At 38.5% G+C, this 17262-nt stretch overlaps 1 protein-coding gene across 24 annotated transcripts in view; it reads right to left on the reverse strand.

Annotated features, from left to right (window-relative positions):
- Window positions 1-17262, reverse strand: part of SORBS2 (sorbin and SH3 domain containing 2) — a 346937-nt gene that overhangs the window by 182202 nt on the left and 147473 nt on the right. The window contains exon 1 of one of the 24 annotated variants that reach the window (XM_037831146.1): window positions 13435-13455. The exons of the other annotated variants lie outside the window; for them this stretch is intronic. The gene's annotated coding sequence lies outside the window, so the exon portion shown is untranslated. Of the gene's footprint in view, window positions 1-13434; window positions 13456-17262 lie in introns of those variants that run through there. 24 annotated transcript variants of the gene reach the window in all.

Here is a 17262-nt window from a genome sequence, read left to right on the forward strand (position 1 = left end):
AGTAGTGTCTTTCAACTTAAAAAATACCAATACCCTGGACCTACCTATAGAGATTTTTATTTAATAGATCTGGAGGAGATCCAATCATCTGCCTAGCTAAAAGTGTCCCTAGGTGATTCTAATGTAAAAGCAAGAGTTGACAGTTTGATGGCAGTGAGGCAGAACTGAAACAAGGAACCAGGATCTGGAAACCAGACACACTCCTCCCAGTGAAGGGGAGATGCTTGGGTATCATCAGGCACTAGAAGGACAGGACGTGTGCAGGTGGTGGAGATGGTGCAAACAGTACAGCTAGGGCCGGTGAATAGGCATTGCAGCCAGCAGGGGGCGCGTGGCAGTGGGGACTTGGGTCCTGGCAGGTCTGACTCAAGGTCCCAGCTGCTCCAGGTTTGGGGTTCGGGGAAGACTGGCTAAAGCAGAGCACAGCCTTTGGTTTCAGAGGATCTAGAACACTAAGTAAATTCCCTGAGCAGAGACACAGGCTGCGAGGAATAACATAAGGAGTCTGGTGCAAGTTAAGGGTGGGACCAGCTGCCATGTTAACTTCTTCCTAAATTACCTGAGTTTCTTAAGCTCTCCCCAAGGACAGGATTGGTTTCACAGTCTAGAGCAGGGATAAACTTTCAGACAGAGGTGAAGAGGGAAATGATGGATGAAAATGTTGAAAGCCAGTGTAGTTACACATTTCCTTCTTTCCTTCCTTCATACACAACGACAAGTAAAACTGTTAAGAGCTTGGTACTGGTCTAATTAAAATAGACAGAGTTTAAAAAGACCTAACCCTCCCAGAGGGTATTTACCTACCACCAGAGGATTTTCTTAACCCAAATAACTCTCTAACGTTCAAACCCATGTTGGAGGTCGTGCATTTTGAAGGGAAAAGGTCTTCAATTACTCTGCACTGTGCCTTGGTCCCACCCTAAATAAGTGAGCACACCAGTCTTGTTTAATAACTCATCTGTGTGACCTTGCTAGTTTACCAAGTGACCCCTCAGTCTTTCAAGTGGTACCAGTGCCGTGCCCTCAAAGGGCTTCATAAAAACAAAGTCCTCACTCAAAGAGAGAATGTGGGCTGATGCTGGTATTATTTAAAACTCACTATTGTGTAGGCAAAGGCTTTCTGTAGCTTTACTTTTCTTGGTTGGTTATTTCAGAAAATTTAGGAGTGTGTTGCACATAAGAATAGAGTCTGGAGAAAGAGGATCTGGGTTTGAATCCTGACCCTGCTACTTATGTGTGACCTTGAGCTAGTTACCAACCTTTTTGTTACTAAGTAGCTCAAGGTTAGTACCTCAGTTTCCAGAATCTATCTAATTGGGTTGCTGTGAGGACTAAAATAATTATTTGAAAGGAATGTAGAAAAGCCTGGCTCATTGTAAATGCTAAATAATCAAAATATATTTGAATAACTGGGCAGATTTCCATATATAGCCAAATTGGGTAATTTTTTTTTTCCAGATACCATGATGATTTCCAGGGACTTTTTTGTGCATGATTTCTTGAACACGTGTATTTTGAGGGTTCCTTTGAGAGTTTTTCACAAATTTTTCCCTAGAGAACTCAGGATTCTCAATTGATTCCTCATCACTTCCTATTATTTAAGAGGATCTCAGAAGGAAGGAAGTGAGTATAGTTTTCCCAGGAATATTGTTTTCAAGGGTACATTTTTTTTTCCCTGAAGCCTTTTGAAAAGTGGGTTGCACTATAGATTTTTGAAGGCTTTCATGGCCCATGTCAACTCAGTAGCATTGTCTAATACTCCAGGAGAACAATGTGTCATTCTCTTTGTCAGTTATTTTAGTGCTTAGGGAGGGGCAGCAAAACTGAAATAGTGGCATGAGTTTCAAAGATGTATTGAAAGGGTGGCCAAGGTTTCAGAGTCTATAGAGATCAGATAATGTTGATTCACAGGGGATGGACCATTGAAGTCAGACTTGTGGGACACAAAATCAAGGCTAGATTATGTGTGGTAACAATTGTAAAATGTAACTGATTTCGCTTGTTGGCTTCAGCCCCTCAGCATGGTGAAGCATATATTACAAAAAGAACCATGCTTAGTACCATCATCCTTAGTAACCATCAGGTCATCTACAGAAACTTCCATATGTTGGGTCCTGAGCAATACAAAAATGCACTGTGTGGGGGCCTAAAGCCTGAAGGGCTGAGTGACTTCAGACCAGGCATGCAAACCCTCAAGGTTTGTGTCTGAAATGTAGGCAGAGGATTTGGACTAGACACCTCTGTCTAACTCCAAAACCTATGATTTTGCTTGGGATCAGGTAAATTACATTTGCCAATCCCCTATATTTTACTCCTACTGGTGTAATTATTCAAAAGTTGTTAAATCATACACCCCATTATTTATTTAACCTGGTTATTGAAGCTGAGCAAATGATTTTTAGAAGATGATTTGTCATCACATACCATTATGCAACCTGGGGACTTGGCTTTACCAAGTATGGAGAAAATGTTAATGAGAGGTTAAAGAACTATTATCAAATGCAAGAGATCACATAGGAAGTAACTTTTTGAAACCTTTGGTAAAACTCGATTTTTCAGTTACAGGTAAACTTTATTATTTTTAATTTTATTGCCTGAATTGCAATATGTGTTTAAGAAGTAGTTCTGCTATTTACACAATCATGACTTATCTTCCTTGCTATATATATTCTGTTTGAAATTGAGCATATGCAACAGTTGCTAAATATAGTATAAAAATTAAGATAAGGCTTTTATGTGTGGCCTGCATGATTCAGTGTCTGCTTGTGTCTCCCCCACACTCCTGCCAGCTCTGTGTCTTCAGCTCCACTGCCTTATCTCAGTTCCTCAAGGCCTTTGCACATGATTGTCCCCTGCCTGGAACACCTTCCTTGCTCAGCAGTTAGTGCTGCCCACATCCTTCAGCTCTCAGATTAAGTGTCCCTTTCTCAGGATGGACTTTCCTGATCCACCAGCATGAGTCAAGGTTTTGGATTTTTATCTCTTGAAGAATCACATTCCTCGTTCTCCTCAGAGTCAAAGCCAGTTGTATATATCTGAGTGATTGATCAATGTATTTCTCCTCCACTGTCCTATAAACTCCTGTTTGCTCCTTGCATTGAATTCTTGGCATCTAGCCCAGTGCCAAGCACATAATAGTCACTCAATGTGTTTTCGTTGAACACAAAAGCAATAAAATAAGTTCTGCAGAAGACATTAAGGAACACACAATGACATTTTTGTTTCATATTTACCTGAACCACTAAAATAAATATTATTATACAAAGTAAAATATAAAAACAATATCATCTAATTTAGCAACTGTTTCTAATCAAGAGGATTCTCAGAAATACATTGTTTTGTAGCTACATATCTGGTTTAAAAGCTGTGTCAAGAGGAAGATGCCACTTGCTTTTTCCTCACGATATAACATATTGTTATCTTAACAAAAATTTGCGTTTGTCTTCTAAAATAGGTTTAAAATAAACCAAGTTACCTGTACTCATGAATCATATCCCCAGACCTTTTGAAGAACCATGTGATACTCTACTGGGGTGTATCAATCACTGAGGTGAGGTTACCAATATAAATTTCCTCTGATATGAGTTGTGGTCTATATATTGCTAGACAGTTAGACCACCTGGGTCTCTCCACGCCATGTCTGATGTTGTTTCTAAGGTTGCACATGCACAGACAGACAGAAGCACAAAGCATAACACCAATGACACAACCTGGTCAGGTCCCTGTCATTCCTGTGGCATGACAGCCATTCTTACGTTCATACCGTGTGTTGGTTATAAACATACAATGAATTACTAGCCACTGACTGAGAAGCTGGGAGATTTGCAATCTTGTTTTCTGGCAAGAGGCCAAGTAAATCTCCACAGGAGAGTTTTATGTGTGGCCTTCAGAGCAGGAGTCAGCGTCTGGGGTGTGGGTCTCTTCCATGCTGACCCGGAAGGAGCTGTTTAGCCTTCTCTTCTACAATGTGGGCAGAGGAATGCTTGTTATATGCTAAAGAATGTTAGAAGATGTACTGTTGTGTACATCCTCTGTGTAAACTTTTAGAACACTCTGAAATCACCAAGGCAAAGTATGAAGAATACCCTTTCTGAGGCATTCAAAAAGTGAACCAATTAACCCTAAATCCATGATCCATTAACATAATTCCTGGGCCTACAATAGTTAACTTTGCAAGGATCATCACATATGTATATAATACACAAAATGCTAGACAAATGTCCTTGGATCTCATGGAGATGAAGGATGATTGAAAAACAATAAAGAATAGTTGACTGGTATTCAAGGGTTAGAAGGAACTATAAATTTCATTATATCAAGTACCTAAGGAAAACTAAATAAATAAAGGTTGAAAAGACAAACCTTCAGAGATCCGCCATATTAATATTTTCTGTGTTGTCTGTCCTCTAACCCAGACCTTCCCTACCCCTTTGTGTGGCCCATTGGTGTGCTGTGAGTGGGTGACAGGTGCTGAGGCCCTAATTTCTCAGGTGGCCAGGTGAAGTCAGGTGGAGCCTAGGGCAGCTGGAACACTGCATGGGTCACCTGTGGCTATTAGCAACCTCTCTTGATTACCTCAGTGTGCCTACAAAAAGTCTCACTCTTCCGTATACCATGATATAAGAAGTGTGGGGGCAAGGCTGTAACCAGCAACCTCAATCTACTAAAAAAAGCAACAATAATCTTTATAATTATCCATATACTCTTTAATGTTTTTTGTTGCTTCTTCTATGTGGTGTCACAAGGTTTTTATGGTTTTTCAGGTATAAATTTCATGAGCAGGAATGGCATTTCCTGCTAAATATTCCTCTTCAAAAATATTAACACAGTAGTTGATTCTGTACTGCACTTCTAGTGAAGAAGATGAAAATGTGACCCAGGATCTAAAGTGCAAAAGGACAGGTATCCTCCTCGTCTTACCTTCATAATCCTCATCACCACCATCAGCTTCTAAAAGCCTTTTCTGAATTATTCTCTCTATAGAAACTCCTCTCTCTGATATCAAGTTGGTTCTTTCTGATATCAAGTTGGTTCTTTCCAAGAACCCCATACTCCAAGTATGGTTGTAATTCAACAATGGACAAACAATCCAAGTAGACTTAGAGAAAACCTTATGTCAGTGACTTCTATTTACTTTCTTTGGGCTTCCATGGCCCCTACCCATAGATATTTGGAGACAGTACATAAGAATACTTTGGGAGGGGAGGGAGCAAAGAAATATTGACTCATTGGCTCAAATAAATAAATGTTGCCACCACAGGTAATGTGTGTTCTGACCCACATAGTTGACTTCTCTATACAAAATATTTGTATCTGCCCATTTTCATGTTAACAGGCATTAAAAAGCAATATGCTTCAGTATTTCACTTTCTTGTTTTCATGGTGCTATCCGTTGACTTCTCTCGGTTACTATAAAATGGGCAAACACTATATCTTGCAATGTTAGAAAGGTGAGGAAGGGAAAGCAGGAACAAGAAAGGAGTTATGGGAGAGGTATGTTATAAATGTCAAGAAATGAATTATGACATATCAATTGTACAAAAAAACCAAAAGAAGCTTGGGGCTGGACAAGCCCTGGACTGATCACGAGAGGAAGCTGTGAGAAGGTCTGTGCTGCTGAAGTAATGAGTATTTTGTGATCAGGCAGGGATGGGGAGTTGACCCCTAAGGCAGAGTAAATGTTCACATTTCCACCTTTTAGCAAGTGCCTCCTTTCCTTAGGTTTTATGTCTGAGGATCACTTTTGATCAAAGAGGTTTCTTATTTTACAACCAAGTCACTGTGTCCACACTCATTTCTCTTTGAAAGAAATAACAAATTATATAACATAGTGGAGGCAGACACTGCTTTTGGCTTTCTTCCTTACTAAAAGAATCCTGATGATATGCCTAATTAAAAACATTTACCTTTCGAGACTCCCTTACAGTTAGTTCTGGTCAGTATGATATATGGTGTCTTCTCTATAGATTACTGACCAGAGATCTTCACATACAATGTAAAAACATGACACCTCTTGATAAGAAGGCTTTTTCACCCTCTGCCTTTTAACCTTGGACTGCTCCCCTTATTCCTGAGTGAACTGTGATGCCAGTCCGGGAGGCACATGAGGAGGGAGAGATGTCAGAGCTGGACCCACCCTGGACCTTTTATTTGAGGCAAACCAACCTCTCACCTGGTTAAATGGCTGTAGAGCTGGACACACTCCTAACTATCTCGATCATCTAAGAACAGCTTTATTTCATTAAGGTTGCCTGAAACAGAGCAGTAGAATATTAGGCCTACCCTTAAGCTATTGTGTGAAAAAATAGTTTCAGAAATTTTGAAAGAACTTCTGGACATCAACAACGATCCCTTACAACAGTTGTGCCATTCAGTTTCAGGCCCATTACCATTTCCTAATGGAGCGAAAATTGCCACACAAAAAATAGAGCCAGTATGCCCAAAGCCCTAGGAGCTGAGTCATTTGAATATTTGAATACTCTTTGTTCTAAATATAGTAAAGCAGTTGGCTCTTTTTTTTGAAAACTAACATATAATGATCAGTGACATAAACAGAAATAAGAACACAGCAATAATCTACAGGAAATACAAAACAGGAACCCATTGTTTATCCTGTTCTTGGTGTACACTGCCAGATCATTGTTCAGAAAAGTTTGTACAGGGTCACTTCAATGCACTTTACAGAACTTTTAAAATCTGAAGTGAATGATGCAATTTGTCCTTGTTACAGAAAAAGCGATTTTCAAAAGACTAGTCAAGGCTAGTGGTGCTTGGCTTTGAATATTTTTTAAGACCTTTAAGATTTCTACTTATTATTTTTTAAAATGGTGACTGCTATCAGTCATTATTTAGGCAAAGTATACTGGGTTAGGTAGATCATAATTTTCCAGAACTAAACAAAATTTACGACACCCACGCATTGTAGAAATTATTTTAAGTGACTGTGTCTCATGGTTTACAATAAAGTACCATAAACTGAAGAAATGAATATGTCATAACATATTCGATTTTACAACAGGCATAGATCTGTTTTTCTGTCCATTTTTGCCAAGAATTGTGTTACAGCACAGCGAGTGAGAGCGTGGGTTCTGGAGTCTTATAGCTACTACCTAATTAATCTGCTTCCACCACTTCCAACCGGTGTGGCTACTCCAATGTCCTTGTGCTTCAGTTCTCTTATCAACAAAGTAAGAATCACAGCAGTATTTAACTCACATGATTGTTGTACCATTAAATGAGTTACTGCATGCAAAGCTCGTGAAATGACGCCTGATACACAGTAGGCACTCCAAAAATGGTGGTGGTGGTTGTCATCGTTATCTTAACGATGTGCAACACCATGTAGTTAAAAGCATGGGTGGGTGTTGGGGATTAATAATCCTGAGTTAAATTTCTGGTTCTACTCCTTATTAGCTCCTTGATTTGGGCTTCCTCTCTGAGCCTCAGTTCCCTTATCTGAAAAATGGGGACGTCATTAATTACCTCGGAGCATTTACAAAGGGGACTGAAGAAGACAATGCATGTAAAACCAAACCCGGCAAACAATAATCATTAGATAATAACTATAAAAAATAACATAGAAAAGATAAATGATTTGCAAATATTTGAATTGATCTCTGCAAATATATGCACTTTTACTCTGCTAATGGGGTGACTGAAATGGATCCAACACACCAGGATGTTGAATGTAATTTCCTTATAATTTATTTCAGGTAGCTTACGTGGAGAGTTCTTTTCTTCTTTTTTAATTTCAAACAAGAATTCATGGAGTTGCCAAACAACTGAATTAAGAAAATTCTCATCTCAGCTAATGACTTTGTCCTGTGGTTGCCATAATAATCTCTTTAAAGAAGCAACATCATCATTGTATTTGGTGAATAGGAGGAGAAAAGGAAAGATACTGGCATTAAAAGGAATAATCCAGAAAAGGCAGAAATGAATTGACTTTGTAAAGCCCTGGAAGGGTTTACAATTCCCTTAGCAGGTGGGTCGACCAGAGTTATAATCCTATCCGTCTTGTTACAAAACAAACACACATGAACATATCAGTTGAGTAAAATTAAAATGAGTGAAAATTGAAGTATAAGTTTCCTTCATAGAATAGCAGTGACCACATTGCAAGTAAAATGAGTCAAAGCTCTGGAATCAAGCAGAGCTGACCTCAGGCTCGGCCTGAGCTTCCCCAGTGGCTCACTTGGTGACTGTGGGCAAATTCCTTAATCTCTTTGAGCTTCCTTTTCCTTATCTATCAAATGCAGACAATACCACCTACCTTGTTGGGAGCCTTTTGTGAGAATTAAGTGAGACTGTGTGAAAAGCAGTTGTACGTAGTCACGCACCTTTGCAGAACAGGGATTTGCTATCTCAGCATTGCTGTTTGTCTCTCCTTTTCCTCCTAGACTGCAGGTTGAGTCTAGCTGAGGACAGGACCTTCTTTAAACATAAGTACAGCCAGTTCCTAGCACAGTGTCTGGCCCCTAGAATATACTCAGTGACTATTTGCTGAATGAAGCAAGGCAGTAATATCCTGAATGGTAAACTAAGCCAACAACAATAATGAACGGAAGGCGCAATTTAAGTGAAAATAGCTGAGACAAACAAAACGGATGTACATGGGAACAGATTTAGGTAAAACTGCTATACATGGGATTGAACTGATATACATGGGATGTACATGGGATTGAACTGATGTACATGGGATTGAAATGATGTACATGGGAATAGATTCATGTAAAAAGTAAATACCAGACAACATTTTCCTCACACAATGTGTTTAGAAGAGAGACGAGCTGTAAGGGACAGAGTAAGGTTGTGACATTGGTTATTGTGCAAACTGAGGGGATTATAAATAGCATCTGTAAACAGGGCTATTTCTATATATCACCTATATTTCTTTCTTTGTATAAAGATATAAATGGTCTTAGGTCTGTGATTTCTGTGAGTTCTACCCAATTTCTTCTTTAATTTGCAAGAGTTTTCATGTAAAACTCGGACACCCACCTTCTGTCTCCGTAACAACTCTGGGTAAGTGTTTCCACTCTGGGAACTGCAGGTTATACGCTGAATCCACTGACGCTGATCCTACATGGACAGGCCTCCCATATTGTTCCTACCCCACGTCTGACTACAGACCACTTCTTGGATACGACAGATTCTGGAGGCTTTTAGGACTAGTTTTGGTCCCATATTTCTGACCTTTCCTTCAACCGTAAATCATAGCTGGAAGGAATGTTACAAACTTATGTTTTGGACAATGAGATGCAGAGCACTGCTTTATAGGAAAGCCATTCCTAGGATCCTGGTCCAAGAAACGCTGCCACAGTGGGGGAATGGGAGCATAAAGAGCACTCTTATCCCATGTCCAGATCTGACATGGGATCCGAGTTCCTGGCTGGTCCCGCCAGTCTGCATCCAGCACCGACTGCTGTGTTCTTTGCCTGTGAGCAGCTTTGATCAGGGCTTGTTATTCAAACCTCTGATGAACTAAATTAGTGGAGAATGCTACTCCAAATAGTGGACTCATTCAAGTATCAGGTAATAGCTTCAACTGCAAGAAAAAGAGGCTTTTAGAGAAAAGAAAATAGACATGAAGAATAGCAGAGAAGATGAGGTTTGCAATAATTTTAGTGAGAAGGGATTGAGCAAGAGAAAGAAATTAATGGATTATACTACACAGTGAAAAATAAATATCTGGAGAGTCAAAGTTCAAAATTAGGCACATTGTAGTTGAGGCATAACCAGACACTCAAGCAGAGTAACGTGAACTGGGAATCAATCAATTATCAAAGGAGAATAATAACATTTATGATAATTAGACAAATTACTTGATAAATGAGATAATTCACTGAGAAGGTTCTTTTATTATTGCAGGGTGTGCTTAGCAAAACTCTTCTGAAAAATAGAAATGTGCAGTTGAGTTCAACAAGGACATACTTACTTGGCTAATTTTATAATTATACCCTGTCATAAATCCTACAGATACAGACGACCAGGACTAAATTCAGGTCACCTTTGGGTTTGCACATCAATGTTGGGTAAGAGAAGAAGGACTTGGAAGGGTCTTCACAAATCATGCCCATCGCTTGTGGCCAAGCCTGAACTATAAATTGTAGCAGTTCTACCCTTCTGAAACTCGAACTCTTGTGTTTGTGTTACTGGTAAGATCTATCCGCTTGGCCTCTTTTAAAAAGACTTGCACCCATTTGAGACTCCAGAATGGACTTCTGCACTACATTCTATTTTGGGTAACTGCAAAGGTGCTGGAAATTTCAAATAGTAACAAACACCACAACCTACAAATTCAAGAACACGAGCTGATGAATATGTGATTCCTGGGTTTCAGAGCAAGTGCCGGCTGTGGAGGTGCTTCCAATTTATTCCATAGGGTGTTTAACTTACACAGCAAAACCAAGGTAGGACCTCTTTGTTGTTCTGTTTTTGACTCTTCTAGTTAACAGAATGTTGGTCTTTTTATTTTATCCTCAAGTTATCAGTCTGCGGTCTATTTTTAAAACTTACTTCTGTGCAGCATTCAGGTAAAATCTCTCATTGGATACTTCCATTGAGAAGCCTTCTACTCTCAACCATCCCTGTGGAAAACGCCTCATTATCTTGCACCCTAGCTCTTCTTATCGATTTGAATTAAATACAAAATTCCATGAAATCTTCAGGTTTTATGCAGGAATTGTGCAAAGTAAAGGCACAGCAATATTTATAATGTTCTATATCTTCGTCTCTTTATTTTTAAAAAGATACATTTTGTATGATTCCTTTGGAATATACCAATTTCTTACAACAGAATCACTTAAAAGAGACATAATGATTAAATGTCTTGATTTTTAATGCGATGTTTCTTTAAACTCCTAAGTACTAAGAGTTTTGAAAAACATAGTAGGTGAAGAATTGTTAGGTAATTCTGCTAATATTCTTACTTCTCAACCGTCTTCTCCCTCTCTCAGTGCATTTGGAGATTAGTTGTGAACTCGAAGGTACTCCCCACATATAAATACATATATACATCCAAATAAATGTGAGCAGTTCCACCATGTGCTGTGTTGGTCATTTCTGTTTCCTTGAGGAAGACTATATCTTCAGTGGTTAAAAGGTTTATGAACAGGACTTGCTCATTTCTAGGCTAGTGAAACCTGGCTCAAGTTTCACTGATTTAGAAGAGGGAGGAGATTTGGGGTTTATTTCTTACTGCTTATCTTCACTCACCGCTTCAGTGGTTATGTTAACTTTGTCCTGAGAGGAGCTTGAGATAGGGTAAGATGTAAAACACAAAAATAATGAAGTAAGTAAATCACTCTATAAACGCACACTGATTCGTGTCCACATTCACACACAAAGCTGCAGTTATTATTAAAACATTCCCAGTTCTCACTTACATGAAAGCCAGTGTGGCTTTACAAGTAAAATAAATGTATCTTTGCCATTTCATCTGTTGGATGTGTACTAATAGCTTCTCCAAAACGATAAAGGCTATAAACTGCAGGGATTATTACAAGACACCTGAATAGCTGGGTGACTCTTAAATTGGAATTGCTTCCACATCAAAAGAGCCAAGAACTCTATCTGCTCATATTTTACTCCATTTATTTGCACAGCCAGTCACATTTACAGATAGTGTCCTCATGGAAAGAAATGTTAACATTCCTTTCAAATATTAACATTAAGTATGCTAGCTTCCTTATTCTTACAATATTCCCTCCGGTTGATGAAAAGTATCTCTCATTTCACAGGTAAACTCTAACAATATGTTTATCATTTAGCAACTGACTTTACTAACTTAGAGCACAACTCGATTTCCCACTAACATTTTCCTGAAATGAGCCACTTTTGTAACTCAGCATTGGCACTGTACCACTGAAACTGCTTTCCTCACCGACATCACATGAATGGAAAGAAGAAAGGATTTTGGTTTTTGGTTATAAATATTCCATAGTGTCTGTCCTCTGACAAATTTGAACACTGAGTTAAAAACCATGAGCATGGGAGAAAGTCACAAAGCATGTCAATGTGCTGTGAAGACCATAGCAATGTGTTGCTTGTAAAGATGGCAATTAGAATGGCCTTTTTCATAAACAACTTCAAAGTTTCTTCTAAATAGATAAATTTGAAATGTATGTTCATTTTCATACATCTTATAAACTACATCTATTTAAAATAGAATGATCCTACTTTTGCCATATATCACATTTTACTCTCATACAATGGTATGAATTATTTCACCACCTACATAAGAGCAAACCGTGGAAATATATTTATGAATACAGTAAATGTTTAAGAACAAACTTTTTCATAGAATTCATTTCATATGACCATATATTTTGCTTACATATACAAGAATTGGGCAATTCAGCTTCAGATACAAAGTGTAAATAAGCCTTGATAGTGTAAGTCCATGAGGGCAGGGCCTTCTGTTTCATTCATAAAATAGTGTCTAACTCAAAGGAAAAGCTTACTTCATGCCAATGAAAAGTGAGTGATGGAATAATGGATGAATGAAGCCAAACCAGGTTATGTATATTGAAGAGTGAATGCCTTGAGGATGACCTTTTGAATTGTTTTTTCTTATTTTAAATGCCTTGAGTGAGCTCTTTCACCTAGCATGTTGAGGTTTATCTTTGAAATGGAAGTAACCATAAACAGTGTTTTCCCCTAAAAGTACACACAGTCAGAATGATCATTTTCTTCTTTATATCAGAGTTCTATGGTCAACAAAGGGGAATTGTTCAGTATTGTATATAAGCTACAGACTAAAAGACTCTGGATTCTTTTTGAACCCTGAATGCACTGTATTTGGTTCCAAAATAGAACTAATCATTCTTAATCCAGAAGTTAAACTATAGTAGCAAAATATATAGGCCCACTGACATTGAGCACAGAAAATCTAGTTAGCAGTGATCAGTGTTATTACCTTCCAAATAATTTCCCAAATTAAAGTGGATGCAAATTTTTAGAATAAAAGAGAACTGACACATATTTATATTCAGACTCAAAGTTTTTTTCTCCCAAATACCTATTGCTTAGCATCATAGCATCATAATTAGTTGTCTAAACATGATTTCTCCTATGCAAATTTCCTTTTCGTAATTTCAAGTAGATTCAGAAAATATGAATAGGTAAAAGGAAGAAAATAAAAACCATCCACAATCTTACCACAAAAAAATAATCACTTTGACATTCTAGATTTTGGTTTTTTTCTCCTTCCCTCTTTTTATTATTGTGCCATTTCTGGCCTTTGGGAATAAAGAAACTTGTTCACTTATAAAGAAATATTTCTGTAAGTCCACAGCAAAAACAGAGAGAAAATGATAAAATGAGTATCACAACATTTTCTTTTGGTTGATCTATAGTTCCCACAAATAGGCGTCTAGAAAAACTTTGGGCGTGCAGGGTTTGGAATTTGGCAAGCACAAATTTGAATCCTACCTTCCCCACTTGTGTGACCCCATTCAAGTTGTTTAGCTTCTCTGAGCCTGTTTCCTCTTCTGTAAAATAAGGATAATACCCTCATCAGAGTGTTTTTGTGAATAGTCAATAAGAGGTATTTAAAGAATTTGGCTCACTGCCTGAGGCAGTATGAATTCAATGAATGGCAGCCATTATTATTATTTATAAGAATACTTACTGTTATTTTTACATTCTTAAATAACCTTGCAGATTAAAAAGCTCCAGCCCATGTGACATGAAGGCTAATTTTAGATTAGCCCAAGAAAAACATAATTAAGCAGGTACATCTTTTGGAAACAGAGCACATAAATAGATTCTTAAACTAGTATTTTAGGATTGTAGAATTAATTAAAATTCTTCATTAGCATAGTTAATGGCAGGTTGGCTGTTCTTAGCAATCAGAATCTTTAAAAACAGTGATGTCCCACATTGTGTCTTAACATTGTTTTTGCAATTAATACTCAGTGCACTTTACCACCAGGAGATTAGTTTGCCTTCATGCAATATGATCTAGTCAGGACCGGAAGATACAGAAGAGTATCATTATACTCCCTTAGAAGTTTCTATGAGTTTTAAGTTAAACTTCAACAGTTTAAGAACATTGTGATTGTTGAAAGTCTGGTGGGTTTTATATAAAGAAGCTTTTTATTTAATTATTTAGAAATTTGGGGAAATTCTTTTTATTTATTTTATTATTTTGCTTTGGGTCCAGTTATTATATTAAGACTCTAGGAGATCTCCATTTTTCTTTCCTTCCAAAAGATTTTTATTAATGATATAGTGATCATTTATTAAGAGCTGGTTGTGCCAGGCAATGTACTACGTACTTCACATGCATTAGGTCATTAAATCGAACTAACAGTCCTTTGAGGTAGTCATCATATCGTCAGTTTTCAGATGCAGAATCAGTGGTTCAAAGATGCTAAGTCACATGCCTGCCCACAACTAGACTCTCACCCTGCAGTCTCCTGCCCTGCCTGCTCATGCAAAACTGGAGGAAACTTTTCTTTGACAAGGCACATACCAGGGAAAAGTCACTTATGGGATATCATAAAGTTAAAAAAAAATTTATATTTTCTTTATTGAAAAGAAAAAAATACCCTATTTTATACATTGCCTTTTAAAACTAAACAGCTAAGAACAGGTAGCATCAAATTGTTTACTAAGTACAATAAGGGGAATTTCAAAGTGTAGTTTGGATTTTCACCATAATGAAGCAAAGAAAATGACATTGGGCTGAGGAGATAGGACAGGGGAAGGGAAGTGTGAGAAAGAAGGAGGGAGTGGAAAAAAAACAGACCAGAGCCAAGGGGGGCTCACTAACATTTATGAGTCATCTCCAAGGCAATCTTCTGCTCGGTGCTGATCAATGGGGCAGTTCCCTATTTTCATATATCAAGCGCTACAGGAAAAGTCTGAAATGGAACATCAGATTTTACATCTTTAAGTTGGGGGTGGGATGGGGGAGCAGGGAGTCCCATTCACAGAAACCACAGATACAAAAATCCAAATATAGTGTATCTTCAAGCATTAGCCTGGGTCTCGAGCTGCAGATGCTTTGCCTGCTCCAAACTCTCCAGCTATCCTGCTTAGACCAGGGGGGTTGAGGCTGTCTTCTCTTGGCCCAACACTCCCCCTGCCCCAGCCAATTTTTAGACTTCTGGGGAGGAAACACTGGTACCTTGGGAGGGTATGGGGAGAGGATTTTCTAGAAGCTAAAATGCTAATGAGGAGCTGCCAGATCCCTGCCAGTCTGGGGACTCTGCGGTCCCCCCTGACATGATGCAGTGGTTGGGGGGTCATGGTGTTCTGTCCTGAGTGGGGTGGGAGGGAGGGGGATAGTAGGATTCCCCACCCCAAGTGCTCCAGATTAGCAAATAGTGGCCTTTTCCTCCAGCCATGAGGATACCCCAGAGTAGCTCAAAATCATTAACCACTTTCTGAAATAAACAGTTCCAATTCACAAAGGCAAAAGTGTTCACAAATAATGCATGAAAGTGCAAGTTGGGGTCTGCAGGGCTGCCTTCCTGAGCCGCCCTGCCCTCAGAAGGGCGTGAGGTTGGATTTAATTCTCTGCTGTGTCATCTTGAAATTCTCAATAATTTTTGAACAACGGGTCTTGCATTTTCACTTTGCACTGGGGCCTGCAAATTATATAGCCGGTCCTGGTTGAATAAATTTCAACGCACATAGTCAAAGTCTCCCTGAATTTCCGAGTCTCCAATCTCACTTTCCATTTTCTCAAAAGACAGCAGATAGAGGTCAATAGGGACAGTTTCCTCGATTCCTTCCTCCTTCTCGCCGTGGAACAAGCTCTCTTTACACTCTCCACTCTCCTTGCATATGCTGCCTCTCTTCTATGTCTTCAGAGAATAATTTTATTCTATGACTCTCAAATAGATACTTCCCACAATGACTCTGAGCTGGGCTGACCAGCATGGCAGTGGCCAGACATGTGTGGCTGCTGAGCACTTGAAATGCAGCTAGTCCAAATTGAGATATGCTGTAAATGTCAATACACAGTGGATACGAAAAAAGAATGTAAAACAAGCCACCACTATTTTCTTATATTCATTATTTGTTGAAATCATAATATTTTGGATATGCTGGGTTAAGTGAAATACATGATAAAATTTGAAGTCATCTGTTTCTTTTTACTTTTTTAGTGTGGCTACTAGAAAATCTAAAATCATATATGTGGTTTGCATTTGTAACTCACATTATATATCTATTGCACATGACTAGATTTTTAGTCTAGACCTTTTTTTTTAAGGGGGCTGTGATGGAGTGTTTGTTTATTTTCTTTATTTTGTAATGTTACACCATAAAACATTTTAATGCATTGCTTATGCAAATGTTATACAATTGAATACAATTATACATGCTAATATATAGAGAGTAGTAGGGGGGAGTTCCTAAGTTATATTTGTCTTTAGAATTGTCTAGAAAGTTTTAGGGATGTGTTTATTTATTTTTTAATGCAGTTTTTTTTTTTGTGATATATTCACACACCATACAAACCGTCCAAAGTATACGATCACTAGATCACAGTATCATCACATAGTTGTGCCTTAGACCAGTTTTTAAACTGTGCTTTGAACCACTCCACCTGGACTTTCTACTTGCATTTCAATGTCAAAATGTCCCAAACCAATTTCACTGTCTCCCCCAAACATGTTCTTTCCAGATCTCATTTGCCCAAGCCAGAGACTTGGTAATCAAACCATACTCCCAGCCCCCTATCTACAATAGGATACTAAATACAATTGATTCTATCTCCATAACCTTTCCCAATTCTAGTACTTTCTCTCCAGAACTATTGTCCCAACCTGGCCAAGGCTTTCAACCTTTCTGCCTGGGTTAGTGCACTATCCTTCCATGTGAAATCTTTGACGTCAGTCTCACCCCATTTCAGAGCAGTGGTTTTGTAATGGAAATCTTATTACCTCACTTTACTGCTAAAAATCATTCAGTGTCTTCCCACCTAACTTAGTATAAAACAATTGCACCACCATCTGGCACTAGTCCATTTTCTATCTCTCCATGTCATGCACCCTGCATTCCAACCATACCAAACGACTTCCAGTCCCCAGAACATGTCCTACCACGCCCTTGGGCTTTAGCACATACTGTTCCCCAGTCACCGTGTCACCACACCATTCCAAGCACATTCCAAGGCAAACTACCACATATTCTTTAGGCCCCAACTTAAGCATTTCCTCAGTGTTCTCTGCCCTGATTAGCTTCTCTGCAAAGAATCTAGATTAGTTTCAGATTTGCCCTATTTCTGTGCATTTTTTATTTAAT

Source organism: Choloepus didactylus, chromosome 3, assembly GCF_015220235.1.
Source record: "Choloepus didactylus isolate mChoDid1 chromosome 3, mChoDid1.pri, whole genome shotgun sequence".
Classification (NCBI taxonomy): domain Eukaryota; kingdom Metazoa; phylum Chordata; class Mammalia; order Pilosa; family Megalonychidae; genus Choloepus; species Choloepus didactylus.